Source organism: Calidris pugnax, unplaced genomic scaffold (assembly GCF_001431845.1).
Source record: "Calidris pugnax isolate Ruff unplaced genomic scaffold, ASM143184v1 scaffold41, whole genome shotgun sequence".
NCBI classification, from domain to species: domain Eukaryota; kingdom Metazoa; phylum Chordata; class Aves; order Charadriiformes; family Scolopacidae; genus Calidris; species Calidris pugnax.
The window spans coordinates 1,103,263-1,116,633 of record NW_015094509.1 but is presented as its reverse complement, the minus strand read 5'-3'; the positions used below and the strand labels follow the sequence as shown (position 1 = coordinate 1,116,633).

General features: G+C 44.3%; 1 protein-coding gene across 6 annotated transcripts in view; it reads left to right on the top strand.

Annotated features, from left to right (window-relative positions):
- The window catches only part of TNS3 (tensin 3), a 251,867-nt gene that overhangs the window by 183,867 nt on the left and 54,629 nt on the right, over positions 1-13,371 (top strand). The window lies entirely within an intron of this gene.

Genomic DNA, 13,371 nt, shown 5'->3' with positions numbered 1-13,371 from the left:
GAAGCAGTTTGACCAAATGAATGTCAGGAATTAGGAAAACCTGGAATGTTTTTCCCTCATATGTCATGTGATGGAAAGGCAGCGTTCTAGCTGCAAGGAGAAATTGTGAATAGGGATGGACAGGTGGAAGCAACAGGACTAAATTCCGTGCCTCATCTGAATCCAGCTGATGGCCATAGTTCTCAGCATAAAACACAGATGTTCTGATACGTTCTTTCAAACTCTGCATAGCACCTCAAAGGAGTAAATCTAGAAGTGTAGTCTAAACATCACCATATTCTGCTGGGCAGGTAACTGAATATTGGAAAAGTAACCTACTGTTTGCAGGGTCCCCTACCACCTCCCAAGCCTCAGCTGTATGAGAAAATAGGTAGATAAAGTGAAACAGCAAAATTAGTCTATTTTGACTGTGGGAGGGAAAAGGAGCAGTAAGCCTAAGCAGTTTCTCAAACAAGGAAATACTCTTTATCAGCTCTGTTCCTTTTTTGAGCATGCTTGACAGTTCATTTGTCTTTGGGTACCAGAGGTGTGCAGTGTCGGTGTGAGGAGAGGTAGGGAAGGCGGTGTTGATGTGTGCAGGACTGTCAAACGCTCTAGAGTTTCAGTGGACAAACCCAAGCCCTTAAAAAGTCCCTTGGCTTTCATACTCCTTCTGAGAATCAGGACTTCTGTGCAAGGATTAATAAAGAACAAGAAATACCCTCTGTACTCACTGGGATAAATGGCAAGTGTTAAACAAAGTGGGTTTTTTGGTTTTTTTTAAAAAAAGACCAACAGATGACCAAGCCCAGTGAGTTCAGTTTTTATTCCTGCAGGTGTGGGAACGAGGTAGTGTGTAGTGTGATGGAGAGGTCCCCTCCAGCCGGGTATCGCTGCTTCCCCCCTCTGCCCCCACAGCCGAGGCGCCGCATGAGGCTGGGCCCGTCCCTGGGCCCACGCCGCCGAGCAGGACGGCCTGCTGCGGGGATGGGCTGCAGACAGGCCCTGCTCGAGAGAGAAAAGAAAATCTTATGGCGTAAACTAAATAATCCCTTAAAATGTCAATAATGCATCGTTGTTTGTTGCCGGTTTGTGGTAGCAGAGCACAGGCCTGCTGGGTGGAGTTTGCCTTGCCTTGGAGTAGACTCACAGAATTAGGATAAGCGGGGGGTTCGCCAAGGTGGTTAATTGGCTGTTGAAACTGCTGCAGCGTAGGAGGAGGTGTAATTGGTAGCACAGAGAAATGCTGGCTCCCGTGGGGATGAGGAAATAGCCACGAATAAAGGATAGCCCGAAGAGCAGCTGTTCACTGGTGAGTAATGGTCTCACACAGGAAGGTTTTAGGGGGAGGTCTGTACCCTGTGGCTTAAACAATCCTTGCCCTCACAAATACATCAGGAGGATGGATTGGCCTGTGCTGGAAGGAGTTGGCAGGTCAGGACTGATGGCTCTGAGCGAGGTTTGTTCGAGGCATGAGGCATTCTGAGTGAGTGGGAGCAAACAGTGCTGGGAGTAACGCAGTGTTTGTGCCTGGCTTCGGGGCTGGATCCCCAGAGGATGGTGGGGTTATCTATTTTCCTGCAGGAGCGGGCAGAAAGTGTGTGCCTTAAGAAGGTATGTGCATGTTTCCAGTGCCCTCCAAAGCTAGAAGAATGAGCTTAAGAAGGAAAGCTCTGTGTATCAGCTGGGATGTAGGTTATGGGGCATTCTTTCCTTTCTTTGCTTGGACGTTTCTGTGCTGATCGACGGATCGGCAGCTGCCTCTCCTTTCACACTTCTTCCTAGAGATTTTTGTACACATAAACTCTTAGCCTAGGTTAACGTAGCACAGACTTCTGACTGCAGTAGTAGTCAGAGCAGAGTTCCAGGTTCTGTCTGAAATAATGTCTTGGGTTAAGTGCTCGGTGTTCTTGAGAATAGGAAGAGGCCAACAGTGATCCTTGAGTTTCTTTTTGCTAGGATGTGTCTGTATGAACCATGTAGAACGGTGGCTGATAACCTCTTTTCTCTTCCAGTGCTGTGAGCATGGTTTTTCAGAGGTGAATTAGTGCACTGTATATTGAGATTTTCCAATTTTTTTGCTTTTGCATGAGCTGAGTTACATAGAGATGAGTTTCTGGTGGTAAACGAAGCTGCCATTTACTAGTAACTCAGTGCTGCAGTAGTTCTTAATTTCAAATATCAGGAAAGTTTGTAGCCTGAGATGTGTATGGAAGCTTGACTCTGCAGCCTCCTGTTCCCCCTTAACTTCGTTCTCTGTGTATTCATTCATGCATAATAACTCATGACCTCAGTCTACTGTTAATGATCATTTGTTAGACTTATTTCCTCAAACCAGCCTTCCTTTGTCACCAAGCTTATCCTTATTGAGTGGAAAAATGAGCTAAAAAAATGTTTTGCTTCTACCTAGAAAACCGTGAAAGCAAGAACCTGTTAATAAATGTAGAGAAAAGAAAGATTTGTATGCATTTTCAGTAAAACCTACCATTACTCACCCCTGTCTCATCCCCACTCCCCACCTTCTCACTCTTAAAATCTTACAATATGCGTCTTCAGAAAAACTTTAGAAGCAATTCAAGGATTATGCGGTCAAACTAAGGCAAAGCGCGTGAACACACGCATTCAGCCTTTGGGGGAGGCCTCTTCCCATCGCCATGACCGAGAGATGCGGGTCTGTCTAAACCAGCCAGCGTGACAAAGAGGGAGAGTGTATTTTCCATAAGGTTGAAATTATATTCTTGCTCTCAGCTAATTCTAATTCTTCTTCCTGCATGAGTTACTCTGTTTGAAAATACGATCTTTCAGGTCAGCTGATGTGGTGAGGACAACACACGTACACGGTTCACACAGCCTTACATTTTGTGTTGAGTTTATACGGTTTATCAGCTGAGTAAAGAATTGAACATTAAACAAAGCCATCTTCCCTCCCTCCCTCAAAAAATTCCAACATGCAAAATGAATAAAAATGAGGGGGCAAAACGTCTGATTACAAGTGTCTGGAACATCTTCAGAGATTTTTCCCTTTACTGAAAATAAATCTTTGAAGAGGGTCCAAATGAGAGGATCATAAATCATGCTACAGTGTATCTGCAGACAAAGATGAGGGGAAGAAGTCCTTTTTGCATAGTTTATTTAATAATAATTTTAAAAAGCATTGAACTGGTCCAGATGTTCCCATTCACTCTGATAATTTGTGGGAGAGCAAACCCAGTCTATGTGAAATAAGGTGTAAAGTGACAGGGGAACAAAGCCCGTTCAAATCCTCATGTGCCTAATAATACACTACAAAACTTGTTATAGTTTTCATCGCACAGGAATATTTTGGTACCTGACTTGGAGTTAATTTTACAATGGTTAACAGTAAAATTAAGTGGAATTTTTAGCTAAACTAAATTTAAAAGTGGAGTTTTAAAATTATAACTGGAATTTTAAACTAAATTCAATTTTTTTAAACTCAACTAAATTTAGTTAAATTAATTTTTAAGCTAAAGTTGAAAATGGAATTTTAGTTACATTTAGCATCGGAATTTTTTAAATTTTTTTTCAGTCCTGTAACTTTCAGGATGTGGGCACCTCAGTCGTAGTGTTGCCACGATGACATCTCTGTCCAGCTTTGGGGGTGGCAGGTGGGACGTTGCAGCAGGCTTGCCTGGCACAGCAATAAAGGGCTTAGATTCTCAAGTGGCCAGAGCTGCGAAGCTGCTGTGTCCTGCACAGGCAGGTTTAATGGCCTGTTTAGATTTGGAGTAGAGTTTAGACCTTTTCATTTGCTCGTTAGAGTAATGGGTTATAGGGAATTTGGACTCCTAGTCTACTAATCATTCTAGATGGGACAAAAATGAATAGTTTCCTCATGATTCATTGCTAAACATTGGGTATTTTTTCAAGGACAAAGAGGTTTTTCTGGCTGTAGTAACAGTTCCTACTATATCTTAGAAGGCACTGAAGGTGTCACAGACAGAGCTCAGTTGGGTTTTGTTCTGATGAATCCCTTTGGAACAGTGTTCCTACAGTGCTGCAAATCTGAAAATTTGAGGATAACAAGATACTCTGTCAGGACTTGCATCAGAAATCCATTATTTTGTTTCAACTGGGTATACATTTGCTTGTCATTTTTCCACCACAACAATGTTTAGCTCAAGTTTTGTCTTGCTACCTTTGAAGATGTTATTTTCCTTTAAATTTGTTAACAGTGATTGTAAAGCTGAAAGAATCGCTTTGGTGTCTTGAAAGCTTGATCATTAAATGCCTTCTGCAGAAATCGTAAACTTTGTAGAAGATAAATGGTGCCAGAGGAGGAAATCACTTCTGGTCTGGATAGTGTGTTCGCATTTTTTAGTATGCCGGGCAGTCCCTGAAGGCTCTGCTGTTAGAAGTTAACGGGCTTTATTTTTTTCCGTGATGAATTGTTAAAGCCTCCTGTTGGACTGAACCCCCGTGTTTCACAGTGCTGGGTAGTCAGAAAGTCAGGGTTAGGCAGGTCTTTTAAAACTGCTGTAGAGCACTGGGAGTTTCTGCAAGGCTAACGTAATTCTCCCCAGAGTCTTATTCCAGCCTTCAGGACCATGCTGGGGCCTGGGAAGGGGGCTCTGGAAAACCAGCCTTGTGGGGGTTCTCACTGTAAATTTCTTGAGAGCGCCGTGAGTTTTATTGATCACAGAGTCGTCATGGGTGGAATGGACCTCTGAGATCGCAGAGTCCAACCACACACACACACACAAGATCCCCACAACCCCAGCCACTAGAACATGCCCTGAAGTGCCACATCTACATGTTTCTTAAATCCCTCCAGGGATGGTGACTCCCCCACCTCCCTGGGCAGGCCCTTCCAGTGCCTGACCACCCTCTCAGGAAAGTCATTCTTCCCAATATCTAATCTAAACCTCCCCTGCCCCAACTTCAGACCATTTCCTCTGCTCCTGGCATTATTCCCTTGGGAGAAGAGGCCAACCCCCACTGATCTGTAAGTTGAATTGGTAGAGCCTATTTTATGTTGCACTAACGTTTCGCAGAGGTTGAAGCTATGGTGAGAAGCTCACTTCAACTGCATCTGCTTTGTCTGGTCCTCTCTGTGCTCCTCTGTGTGTGACAGGCTCGTACACAGCAATGATTTACAAGTTGTCTGTCTGCAGAGCCTGCTATTTGTTGTGTGTGTTATTTTTTTAATGATATTATCTGTTGAGTTATATTGGTTGGTTGGTTGATTAAATATACATCCCAGTAACTTTTCCTTTTGTTTCTTCCAACCGTGTGTGGTTTTCTTAAACCATGTACGTGTGGTTTGTGTACGTGGTTGTCGGATTTCCTTAAATGCACAGATGTTACCTTTTGCCTCTTGTGAAGGGGATAGTGTTGAAATGAGTTCATTATATATTTATACACAAGCTTTGATCGCTCATTTAGCTATAAAATTACAAATAAAATCTAACACATTTTCATTAAGCATCGAAGCTGATACATGTCGTTGCTAATTTCCAAAAATCAAGTTGTGTTTGGTCTTACATTTAAGTGTGAAAAATTTACCATTTATGGCTCCATTATGAAGTTAATTCTTACTGATTTGATATCATCTGACATTCTCTAAACTGCTGTGCAGTTGATCAGAGGCAGTGTTGTCAAATCAATCTGCTTTGTAAGCTCATTATCCTGCTGTCTTTGGTGCTGGTGTGGCCCCACCTTGAGTATTGTGTGTGGTTCTGGGCCCCACAATTTAGGAAGGATGTTAAGGTCCTTGAATGTGTACAGAGGGAAACAAAGCTGGTGGAAGGGCTAGAAGGCATGTCCTCTGAGGAGCAGCAAAGGACTTCAGGGTTTTCTAGTTTGGAGCTTGAGTATTGTGTGTGGTTCTGGGCCCCACAATTTAGGAAGGATGTTAAGGTCCTTGAATGTGTGCAGAGGGCAACAAAGCTGGTGGAAGGGCTGGAAGGCATGTCCTCTGAGGAGCAGCAAAGGACTTCAGGGTTTTCTAGTTTGGAGAGGAGGCTGAGGGGCAACCTCACTGCTCTCTACAGCTTCCTGAGGAGGGAAGCAGAGGGAGGTGCTGATCTCTTCTCCGTGGGATCCAGTGCCAGGACCTGTGATAATGGCTCAAGGCTTCATCAGGGAAGTTTAGACTCGACATTAGGAACCATTTCTATTGAGAAGATGGTCAAACAGTGGAACAGGCTTCCTAGAGAGGTGGTCAGTGCCTCACGCGTGTCAGTGTTAAAGAGGCATTTGGACAATGCCCTTAATATGCTTTAACTTTTGGTCAGCCCTGAATCATAGAATGGTTAGAGTGGGAAGGGGCTTTGAAGATCATCAAGTTCCACCCCCCCTGCCATGGGCAGGGACACCTCCCACCAGACCAGGTTGCTCCAAGCCCCATCCAGCCTGGTCTTGAACACCTCCAGGGATGGACCATCCACAGCTTCCCTGGGCAACCTGGGCCAGTGTCTCACCGCCCTGACAGGAAAGATTTTCTTCCTAATGTCTAGCCCAAATCTCCCCTCTTTCAGGTTAAAACCTTTGTCAAATCTCCCCTCTTTCAGGTTAAAACCATTGTCCCTTGTCCTGTTGCCACACTCCCTGATAAAGAATCCCTCCCCGTCTCTCCTGTAGGTACTGGGAGGACATTATAAGGTCTCCCCAGAGTCTTCTCTTCTCCAGGCTGAACAACCCCAGCTCTCTCAGCCTGTCCTCATAGCAGAGGTGCTCCATCCCTCTGATCATCTTCGTGGCCCTCCACTGGACCCTTTGCAACAGTTCCATGTCCTTCTGTGCTGAGGACTCCAGAGCTGGACACAGCACTCCAGGTGGGGGCTCATGAAAGCAGAGCAGAGGGGCAGAATCATCTCCGGTGACCTGCTGGCCACACTTCTCTTGATGCAGCTCAGGATGGGGTTGGCTTTCTGGGCTGCCAGCGCACATTGCCAGCTCATGTGGAGCTTCTCATCCACGAGCACTCCTAAGTCCATTCTCCACCCAACCTGTATTTGTTCCTGGGGTTGCTGTGACCCAGGTGCAGGACCTTGCACTTGGTTTGGCTGAACTTAATGAGGTTTGGCATGAGCCCACCTCTCCAGCCTGTCCAGGTCCCTCTGGATGGCATCCCTTCCCTCCAGTGTGTTGACTGCACTACACACGTGTTGGCAAACTTGCTGAGGGTACACTCAATCCCACTGTCAATGTCTTCAACAAAGATGTTAAACAGCACCAGTGCCAGTACTGACCCCCTGAGGAATGCCGCTCATCACTGGCTTCTACTGGGACACTGAGCTGTTGACTGTAACCCTTTGAGTGCGGCCATCCGGCCAGTTCCTGATCCACCAAGTGGTCCATCCATCAAATCCATTACTTTCCAATTTAGAGACCAGCATGTCGTGCAGGGACAGTGTCAAACACTTTACATTAGTCCAGGTAGATGATGTCTGTTGCTCTCCAGTTGCTCTGCCAGTGGAAGTAGTCAGGCCACTGGACTTGGTGATCGTTGTAGGTTCCTTCCGACTGGAATGTCCTCTTTTGTTCTGATTCATTAATACTAAAGGATAAGAATTTTTAATTTTGATAATTTGAAGTACATTATGGAGCCTGCAGGTTATTCAGGGGATAAGTAACTTCTGAATATGTATTTTACTTATTTGTAGTGATAACAAGAATATAATGTGAATCTGAAGACTCCAAAGCAGTTTTTATCCTGTTGTGATTCGATGTATCATAATCTTCCCCACCCCCTCAAACCAGTTTGAATAAGTCTATTTATAAGGTTTATGTAACTCTTCTCTATAATACATTGCTCTTGTTTAAAAAGCGAGAAAAAACCCTCTATCAAGAAAAACAACGTAGACAAATAGGAGGACAGTTGAGTGGCGTGAAGTAATCTATAAACAGTGACTGCACTTCTTCATGCACAAAGTCATCATGTTATTTAGAGCCCCTTATAGAGGGGCAAACAGCAAGATGCTGAAAGTTCTTCTGAACTTTTTTTATAATTATCCCTTGTAAGGGGTTTCCAGTTTGACTGTAACTTGCACAGTTGGCTGTGATACAAACTAGGTGGAAGTTAAGTGAAGGTCTTAGATGGACTATGCTGGCTTTTGGGAAAGGCTGATAGTTCTGTTGCATAAATTATAATAAGGACTTCTATAATGGGCAGGAGGGCTATCAGTCCAGCTTGGTTTTCCACCTCCACAAGAAAAGTTCTTCCCAAAGAGTCCCACCATGTGTGCTGTGCTTACCACACTCTCACATAAAGTTAGTTTTGAGGCTAGCCCCAAAGCCTTATGAATTAAGTGAAAGCACATAAGCATCATCTTAGGCTAGCCCCAAAGCCTTATGAATTAAGTGGAAGCACTAGTTGTGCCAACTGAAAGTGAATATGGACCTTTTTAGTGGTGTGCCTTGTGCACTTGGTAAATACAAACATCTATAACACTTGAAGAGTTAATGTAATAGTTTCTGAAGTTTAGCTGGGACAACTGCTAATATATGAGATAGGTCATGGTTGTTGGCATGCCACTGCACACAAGATTTTGAGCTTAGTATTGTTTTCTTTCTAGCAGTTTTCAATAGTACTCCAGGAAAGGTAGACAGATAAAGAAACCAAACAAACCACTGGCCATGCTCTGTTAGCTGTAGCATTGGCATGGTGATAACTGTCTGACAGGACTGATGTGGTTCTGATGCCAATCTGTTGGAATGTTGTTATTTGTTCTTCGGGGAAAACAAAATTATTTTTGTAGTTCACAAGGGAAAAAGAGAAATGAGAGTATACAAAATGCTTTCAAAGAAATAAATATGTGTTCACGGGACATTAATGAAGCTCTGCCAAAACTTTAAGCTAAACTACAAGAATAAAAAGAAATGATGTGACTTCACAGGCCTTGGTTCTAATGGGGGACTTCAATCACCCTGATATCTGCTGGGAAGGCTACACAGCCAGACATGTACAGTCCAGCAGGTTCCTTCCGTGTATTGATGATAACTTCTTGACTCAGGTGGTGGAGGTGGTGTCAGAGTCTGCAGGGATGAAACGAGGAAAGCCAAGGCCTCCTTGGAATTAAACCTGGCAAGGGATGTGAAAGTCAACAATAAGGGTTTTTCTAAGTATATTGGAGGCAAAAGGAGAACTAGAGAAAATGTGGTCCTGCTGTCGAATGAGACGGGTGCCATGGTGACAGAGGATGCAGAGAAGGCGGAGTTGCTGAATGCCTTCTCTGCTTCAGTCTTTACTGCTCAGGCCAGCCCTCGGGAGTCCTAGACTTTGGAGGAAACAGAGAAAGTCTGGATGAAGGAAGACTTCCCCTTGGTTGAGGAAAATCAAGTTAGAGAACAGTTAAATAAACTGGATATCTGCAAGTCCATGGGTCCTGATGGGATGCACCCGTGAGTGCTGAGGGAGCTGGCAGAAGTCATTGCTGGGCCACTCTCCATCATCTTTGAAAGGTCCTGGAGAACAGGTGAGGTGCCCAAGGACTGGAGGAAAGCCGATGTCACTCCAGCCTTCAAAACAGGCAAGAAGGAGGATCCAGGAAACTACAGGCCGGTCAGCCTCACCTCCATCCCTGGAAAAATGATGAAACGTCTCATTCTGAGCATCATCTCAAAGCATCTGGAGGAGAAGAAAGCTATCAGAAGTAGTCAACATGGGAACAATGGGAAATCATGTCTGACTAACCTGATAGCCTTCTACAATGTCATGACTGGATGGATAGATGAGGGGAGGGCGGTGGATGTTGTCTGCCTTGACTTCAGCAAGGCTTTTGACAGTCTCCCACAGCATCCTCATAGATAAGCTTAGGAACTGTGGATTAGAAGAATGGACAGTGAGGTGGGTTGAAAACTGGCTGAAAGACAGAGCTCAGAGGATCGTGATTAGGGGCACAGAGTCTAGTTGGAGGTCCATGACAAGTGGTGTTCCCTAGGGATCAGTACTGGGTCCAGTCCTCTTCAGTATGTTCATCAATGAGCTGGATGAAGGGATGGAATGTACCCTCAGCAAGTTTGCTGGTGATACAAAACTGGGAGGGGTGGCTGACACATTAGAAGGCTGTGCCACCATCCAGTGAGACCTGGACAGGCTGGAGAGCTGGGAAGAGAAGAATCTAATGAGGTTCAACAAGGGCGAATGTAAGGTCCTGCACCTGGGGAGGAAGAACCCCAGGCACCAATACAGGTTGGGGGCTGACCTGCTGGAGAGCAGCTCTGAAGAAAAAGACCTCGGAGTGTTTGTGGACAACAGGATGACTATGAGCCAGCAACGTGCCCTTGTGGCCAAGAAGGCCAATGACATCCTGGGGTGCATCAGGAAGAGTGTGGCCAGCAGCTGAAGGGAGGTCATCCTCCCCCTCTGCTCTGCCTGAGTCCCTCTGGCTGAGGAACTTGTGTCTTTTTAGTCTGGAGAAGAGAAGGCTGAGGGGGGATCTGATCAACGCCTATAAATACTTAAAGGGAGGGCGTCAAGAGGATGGGGCCGGTCTTTTCTCAGTGGTGCCCAGGGACAGGACAAGAGGAAATGGGCACAAACGTATACATAAGAAGTTCCATCTAAACATGAGGAGGAACTTCTTTGCTGTGAGGGTGGCAGAGCCCTGGCAGAGGCTGCCCAGGGAGGTGGGGGAGTCTCCTTCTCTGGAGACATTCTAATCCCACCTGGACACGTTCCTGTGGGACCGGCTCTGGGTGGACCTGCTGTGGCAGGGGGGTGGACTAGATGATCTCCAGAGGTCCCTTCCCACCCCGTATCGTTCTGTGATTCTAGGAAGTCTTGGCTCCTGACACTTTACATTAGTAACTCTATTTAAATTAGTAACTCTATACATGTTCCATTAAGTGAGGCAACTCTGAAGTACATTTGTGAAACTAATAAACAAAGTAAAAGTCATTTTTTGCTGGTGACTTTGCTTAATTTTCATGTTCTACATTCGAGTTATTTGCTTTAAGCTTTATTGCAATATAGCAGCTCAACTTCTCGCCTCTGTTGTCCAGCATCTGCTGGGAACTTGATATGTAGAGCACTTCCAGCCTATTTAAGGAAAATACCCAGTTTCCTTGAGATACCTCTTTGCAGCTTTCTGAGGACTATATTAACTTAGTAGAAATTACAAGCTGCGTGAGTGTATGAATACTAATGACAGGAGTGTATGAATATCATTGATGATGAAGCCGTCATTAGCATGACCAGTAAAATCGCTGCTAAATTTTAAGGTCTGTTTTGACCCATTGAAAAGGCAGGCGTTCTCTCTCATAAAGTAATCTGCATGGCTGTGTTAAGTAGGAGAGGCACGTTCAGAAAGAACCTGCCTGTACCTTAATAACTTGGTTACAAATGGAGTGAGACTCTCAGGTGTTGTTCCTGGCTCCTGTTTCCTCCTGTGGAGGAGTGATGGGACTGGGACTGCCTGGTCTTGGATGGTTTCTTTGAATTCTGAGATTCTGTGGGGTGATTCTCACCCATTTTTCTTTACAGAAATTACGAATAAAAAAAGAATTCCAATGCAAAAAGTTGATAAATTCCAGAGTAGCATGAAGTCTGTCTACCTTGCCAAGCGTCTGCAATTTCAGTAGAAATCTTCATGACTTTTTAGCATCACTTAAGAAGTTTGGAAGATATTTGTGATTTTGTGTCCTTTTCTTTTCTGGCTTCAAAGATCTTGTTTGATGCATCTACTTTGCTTACAGTATCTTCAGAAGATACTCTTTCCACCTGAAAGACCACACATAAGTTTCTAGTCAAGGGTAAAAGGGTTAAATAAGTGTTTAAAATTTGGGTGCTTAAAAAAATATTTTAGTTTTCAAAGCTGTCCCCTAAAACCAGAATCTCAGCTGTGTCTTTTCCACGATGTGCTAGGTGTATTTATATTGACTTGATAAAATAAATAATTGACTAAATTTGGACCCTGAAATTTATCCCTACTGGTAGAATTTTCAGAAGTGACTAACAAGATTTTATTTATTTATTTGCTTTAGTAGTTGTTATATCACACTGGCTTTGATGGTAGCAGAGCTGGATTTTTTAATAATTCTGTAGTTTTACAAGGTATTTATTAATATTTTTAGGATAAGCCACTACTTGCCAGCAAGTTATTCAGGTTGATGCTTATGTATCTCCATGCAAAACCACTTAAGTACCATGGATTTTAGTCTGAAATCCCTGTCTATATTTTAATCTTGTATAAAAGCTGTTCTCCTATGCAGAAACCTATTTTGTGTATTTATGCTCTATAACTGTGCTATATAATCAAGGTGAAATGTCTCCAATACAGACATTTCTGCTGCACCTCAATTTTACAATTTGGCTTCTGTCAGCGAGTTCAGATTAGAAAATAGTGTGTGGAGGGTGTACACTAATTGTCTTTCTCTGGTTTACCAAAGTGGCTGGTTCAGCCCTCCTGCAGGTTTAGATGAAGGGCATGCTCTGGATCCCTACTGTTGTGGCTCCGTGATCAAGGTCTGTAGGGACTGTGCTTCATCCCAGAATCACAGAATGCTGTGGGGTTGGAAGGGACCTCCAGAGAGCATCTAGTCCAGCCCTCCTGCCAAAGCAGGTCCACCTGCTGTTAATTAACATGTACTTAAGAGTTGGAAATGATTCTAAGAGTTTAAAGGACACCGAGCAATGAAAAGAAGTTTTTTAGTAATCCTCAGCTTCTTTTAAGAAAAATAGCTAGTTCTCAAAGGTGTTTTTGCCTATATAGACAATACAAATTCTCAGAGGATTATCAGAAAAGTTACTAGGCATACGGTTATTTTTGTACTGTGCTGCAACTAACAGTAAGGAGTGCTGTGGGATCCTTGTCCTTGACTTACTCTTACAGAGAAGGGTAGAAAAAGCAATTGCTGCAGGAATATTCTGAAAGTGCCTGTTGGTGGGAGTAGATGACTGAGTATAAAAGTCCTCCTAATCATAGAGCTGTATCTAATGACAGTCTCTTAATAGTGACTTTGGAAACAAACACTGCTTTATGCCCTTACATATCCTGGATTGCTCCGCTGGCTCAGTTTGTTCTTCTGCTCCATTCCTTGGACTCCAGAAGGTTACAGCTCCTCCTGTGTATCTAATACCTACTTTTTATGGTTCGGTGTGACTGCCACATGTGTCACAAGTGTACAGTGAGCTGGGTTGATAAGGGCCGGGGTCTGTGTTAGCTAAAAAGAAGCTGGTTTTGGGGGACAGGGCAGTGCTGGAAAGCAGCAGTGGTTTTGCCGGGGAGCGCTGCTGTGCCTTAGGGACAGAGGGAGAGATTTCCCATCCCGCTGCCCCTGGCAGCCCCTGCTGGCAGGCTCTGCCTCTTCCAAAAATGAGCATCAGCTGAAGGAGCTGCTGCACTCCTCTGGAACCAGGTGTCCTGCAGGTATGTTCTGGCTTGTGTCAACAAGGCTAACTACGACTGATTTTAATTCCTCCCCCTTCCC